The following is a 5358-nucleotide window of genomic DNA, read 5'->3' on the forward strand; positions in this document are numbered from 1 at the left end:
CTGGGTGAAAAACTGGCTGGATGGCCAAGCCCAGAGGGTTGTGGTGAATGGGATTAAATCTGATTGGCGGCGGGTCACAAGTGGTGTTCCTCAGGGCTCGGTGTTGGGGTCAGTTCTGTTTAATATCTTTATCGATGATTTGGACGAGGGGATCGAGTGCACCCTCAGCAAGTTTGCAGACGACACCAAGTTGTAAGGATGGGTTCATCTGCTGGAGGGTAGGAAGGCTCTACAGAGGGATCTGGACAGGCTGGATCGATGGGCTGAGGCCAATCGTATGAAGTTTAACAAGGCCAAGTGCCGGGCCCTGCACTTGGGTCACAGCAACCCCATGCAGTGCTACAGGCTTGGGGAAGAGTGGCTGGAAAGCTGCCCAGCAGAAAAAGACCTGGGGGTGCTGGTTGACAGCCGGCTGAATATGAGCCAGCAGTGTGCCCAGGTGGCCACGAAGGCCAACGGCATCCTGGCCTGTCTCAGAAATAGTGTGGCCAGCAGAAGCGGGGAGGTGATTGCTCCCCTGTATTCGGCACTGGCGAGGCCGCACCTTGAGTACTGTGTTTCATTTTGGGCCCCTCACTACAGGGAAGACATTGATGTGCTGGAACGTGTCCAGAGAAGGGCAACCAAGTTGGTGAGGGGCCTGGAGCATAAGCCTTCTGAGGAGCGGCTGAGGGAGCTGGGGCTGTTTAGTCTGGAGAAGAGGAGGCTGAGGGGAGACCTCATCGCTCTCTACAACTACCTGAAGGGGGTTTGTAGTGAGGTGGGTGCTGGTCTCTTCTGTCAGGTGGCTGGTGATAGGACGAGAGGAAATGGCCTCAAGTTGCGGCAAGGGAGATTTGGGTTGGATATTAGGAAAAATTTCTTTACTGAGAGGGTTGTCAGACATTGGAATAGGCTGCCCAGGGAAGTGGTTGAGTCACCATCCCTGGAGGTATTCAAAAAGCACGTAGACAAAGCACTTCAGAACATGGTTTAGTGGGCATGGATGATGGTTGGCCTCGATGATCTTGAAGGTCTTTTTCCAACCTAAACAATTCTATGATTCTATGATCCAGAGGAGGTCTGCCAAGATGGTGCTAGGGGCCATGTGTGGAGAGGCTGGGAGACCTGGGCTTCTTAGGCCTAGTCAATCAGAAGATTTGGGGAGCGTAGTATCATGTAGTCCATGATAGCTTGAAAGTTGCTTTCAGAGGTGGTGGCACGGGGGAAAGAGCATGAGAAAGGAAAACCAGCAAAACCTGCACTTTGCGAGGTCCAGACTGGACATGAGTAAAAATGAAATGTCACTCCAAGGGTAGTGTTGTGGTGCAACAGGTCACCCAGAGGTAGTCTGGATTAGGAACAGTGTCTGTTTCAAGGAACAGCTGCTGGTGAGGACAGAGACGCATCAGTACAGATCGGAAGGTGCGGGAGGAGCAGGTTGGGTGTCTAAAGCATGAAGAGACACAGGCATAGGCGTGTGGAAGTGTAGGAGAGCCTGTGGTAGAGATGTCCAGGGGTGCTGGCAAGGCTGGAAGTCCCTGACAGAACTGAGGCCTTGGTCCCCTTGGCTATGGCTAATGCCTCTGCCACCAAAGGCTGCAAGGAGACACGTTGTCCTCATGCCACTGGAGCCTCATTGCTTCCTTTTTTCTAATTTTTTTCTAATTTGGGGATCTACTGAAGGAGGCATAGCAGCACTCTCCAATGAATATTGATCCAGGCTGTCTCCTATGGAGCTCTGGAAAGGAAGGAAAAGCAGTCCTTTGAGGTCCATATGGACAACCTTGCTCCTCACCTCCCCAAGCCCACCAGCTCCTGCACTGGCCACCTGGGACTTGCATCACACGCTTTCCCTGGAGAACTGGCTACTGTCAATGGACAGTGGCTGGACAGACCAGGGTTAGTAACAACTCCAAAGCAGATCACCATATGATCTGCTATGAAGAGAATTAACTCCATCCCAGCCAGATGCAGGACAGAGATACAGGGCATACAATGAGGGTGAGGAGTGAACAATGTCTTCTTCCAATGACCTGGGGAAATCTGTGGATCACAGAGCCTGGCTCTGATGGGGGACTCAGTCTCCCTGGTATTCACTGGTCAAGTGAGACAGCAAGATGTAAGCAGCCCAGGAGGTTTCTTGTGGTGTTTGTGGAAAGTTCTTAGCACAGCTGCAACACGGGCCACCCAGTCTGATGCTCGCCTGCACCTGGTACTCCCAAAAGAGGATGAGCTGGACAGGGATGTGAAGAACGGTGTCAGCCTTGCCTGTAGCAACCATGAAATTGTGGTCTCTCAGATCCCCAGGGGCTTGGGGAAGGAGACTAGCAGAGCACAGACCCTGGATATGAGGGAATGAACCTGGCCTGTTGAGGGCACTGGCAGGTGGGATGCCATGGAGGCAGTGTCAGGGCCCTGAGCATATCCATAGGCCTTCATGTCCCTGACCAGCCTCACATCGGGCCTCCACCCACACCTCTGTCTGTGGGCCAGGGAGACCATTGAAGCCCAGGCCTGAGTTTCAGCCCCAGCTTGATCTATGCTGCAGGTGTAGGAGTCTCCAGACACAGCCACAGACACAGCCTTGCCTGTCCATGGACCTTGTTGATTCGGACTTGCAGACTCACTCCCCAGCTTGATCCTTTATGGAGTGTACAATGAAATGACACCATCGCCCTCCAGGTGCCAGACCCCAGCTGATTCACAGAGGCCTAGGGCCTTTCTGCTTCCTTTCTTCCCATCACTTGCTCAGGTTTGGGGAGGAGAGGAAGGAAAAGCAGGTGAGGCTTCTGGGTGCCAATGACTGAAATGGTGGAGCAGAACCATCACTTGTGAAATGATCTCAAGGCTATGCTAGGTCAAAAGTGTTATCTTCTGTTCCTATCTCAGAGGCTTTAAATCTTCAGCGGGAACCTGGGAGCTCTGAGATTCTTCCACCTCCCTCTCTTTTAGCAAGTTGATAGTACCCAGTCAGAGGCTTTCTTTCAATTCTGTTTACAGCCTAAAGCACCCCGTGGTCTGGAGATATTCCAGGAAACCTGCATAAGAGTCACACTCCTCTGCACAAGAAGGTGCATGCTCCCAGGAACCTCAGGAGACATGGCAGAGCGATAGCTCTGTTCGGCGAGGTGGTCAAATGCATCATCTCCATTTGGGTAATGGTGGCCTCGATGCCTGCATCACGTGTAAACTCTCTCTGTGGATGCTGACTTTTACTGAGCAACCGGACCTGACCTCAGAGCGGGCCCCACTTTGAGCTGGGCGTTGGACTCGAGACCTCCGGAGCTCCCCTACACTCTCAAATGTCCTGTGATGCAGAGACCTTCACCTCCACCTTAATCTCTTCTCGTAGGGTGTGTGTTAAGTCAAAGGCTCATGGAAGGGTTAGTGGGGAAGAGACTGCTGGGCTTCTCTAGTCCAGCCTCCAGGCTGGCTGTGACTTTGTGGACCTGAAACCTGAAGAGCTCCAGAAGTAAAGATCACAGCAATGCTCCTCCTAGTCCTTTTTATTTTTCCTAAGGCTCAGCCTAACGCTGCCAAGAGGCAGTTTGTGGCTGTTACCTCTGTCATATCATTGGCCACTGCAGAGAGCTTGGCTCTGTCATCTCTCCAGGTTGTTAATAGGGTTGCCCATGCCTCCATTTCAGCAGGATAGAGAGGCAGAGACTCTCCTCACAGCTCGTGCGTTAGGTCCGTACCCCAATTTGGCAGACCTCCTTGGGCCACCTCCACTTTATCTGCTTTTCTTTTGAAATATGAGGCCCACTGGCCCCTATGGAATCCATCATGGTGCCCAGGCTCTTCTCCCCAGGGCACTCTTTAGCTGCTGCATGGAGTCGTTCTGTAGCTTTTCCTTCTAAAACTCCAGGTTTCTGTTGGCCAAATCCCTCAGTGTGGCCAGGTCCCTCTGACTGAACCTCCAACAGTCCAGCTTTTAAAGTACGTGTGCTGATGCTTATCCTGAGTCATGGTGCTCTAACAAGATCACAACTTAAGTAACTGCAGGATGCAGCAGGGTGAGCTCTGGGGTCAGACCAGGGTGCTCAGAGCTTTCTTCCTTTTGTGCTTCAAAAGATCCAAGGGAGGAGCTGACCTTCATCAGGCAGTTCAGGGATCCTGACCAGAAGACCATGGTACCTGGAGGAGTTAGTGATCCATGTAACAGTAAACATGAGCAGAGCCAGGCCTGGGCTGGGCTGTGCTCCACGTACAGCTTGGCCTTCAGGCTGTGTTGTGCTAAGCATATCTCAATGCAGGATAAACTTGATTGTAGCAGAGAAACCTGCAGGAAGCTCCCAGCTGGTACCAGCAATTAGGCCACCTGCATGTCCTTACCTGCATCTAAAACTGCAGAAACAAACATCCCCTTCTGGGACAGTAGGAAAGATGACAAGAATTGTTTTCTTGTAAGAAAACACTGAAAGAGCTCCCAGGACCAAACCGGGATAACCCTTACATGGGTGGGATCTGCACAGCTTGCTGCACAATGATCAAAGGCACCTCCTGATGCAAAACAACACACAAGTCTGCTGCGGGCCTGTCAGGGATGCCAGCAGAGGTGCCCTCACAGCCACCTTCCCAGCCATGTGTCTCCTGCTGGCCCATGAGGTCCTGAGGCACAGCTGACCTCATCACCGCATTCCCACCCATCTCTTCCTTGTGGCCTAGGATCTGATCAGATAAAGGTCACCTCACATTCCTCTTCCAACACCATGGCTCTGCTTTGGGACCTCACCATCCCTGCCCTGCCCCCAGGGACCAAACAGCCTAAATTGGGGTAGGAGAGGGGTTCAAGGTGAGGGGCTTAGAGCATGGGAATGAGGGCTTCAGGTGTTAAGTGTTCAGGTTAGGGTTTAGGGATTAGAGCTCACCTTTCAGGGTTAGGGATTAGGCAAAGGTTTAGGGTGATGGTCTGGTGTTCTGCTTTGGCTGTCTGGTTAGTGTTTAGGGTGTGGGCTCACTTTGTGGATTAGGGGTTCTTCAGGGCAGGGGTGAGGGCTAGGCTTAAGGCCAACTTTTTAATGCTAGCTCTAAGGGTGGGGGATTGGCAGGAGCGATAGGGTAATGTTCACAGGGTAAGAGTAAGATTTAGCTCAGAGGTAAGGCTTGAGGTAAGGGATTAGGGTAGTGGATTCCCAACAGGGTGAGTGGTGCCATTTAGGGGTAGGGTTATGAGCTAATGTTATTGCTTAGAAACAGAGGAAGGGCCAAACAGAAATGGGGAGACAGGAACCTCATGAAATTCAACCAGGGAAAGTGTAAAGTCCTGCCCCTTGGGGGGGGGGCGGCAATAACTCCAGGCACCACTCTGTGCTGGGGGCAACCCAGCTACCTGCAAAGCTGGAATAGAGTTTTGGAGAAAATGTTCTGGTGGGC

Source organism: Harpia harpyja, unplaced genomic scaffold, assembly GCF_026419915.1.
Source record: "Harpia harpyja isolate bHarHar1 unplaced genomic scaffold, bHarHar1 primary haplotype scaffold_46, whole genome shotgun sequence".
NCBI classification, from domain to species: Eukaryota; Metazoa; Chordata; class Aves; order Accipitriformes; family Accipitridae; genus Harpia; species Harpia harpyja.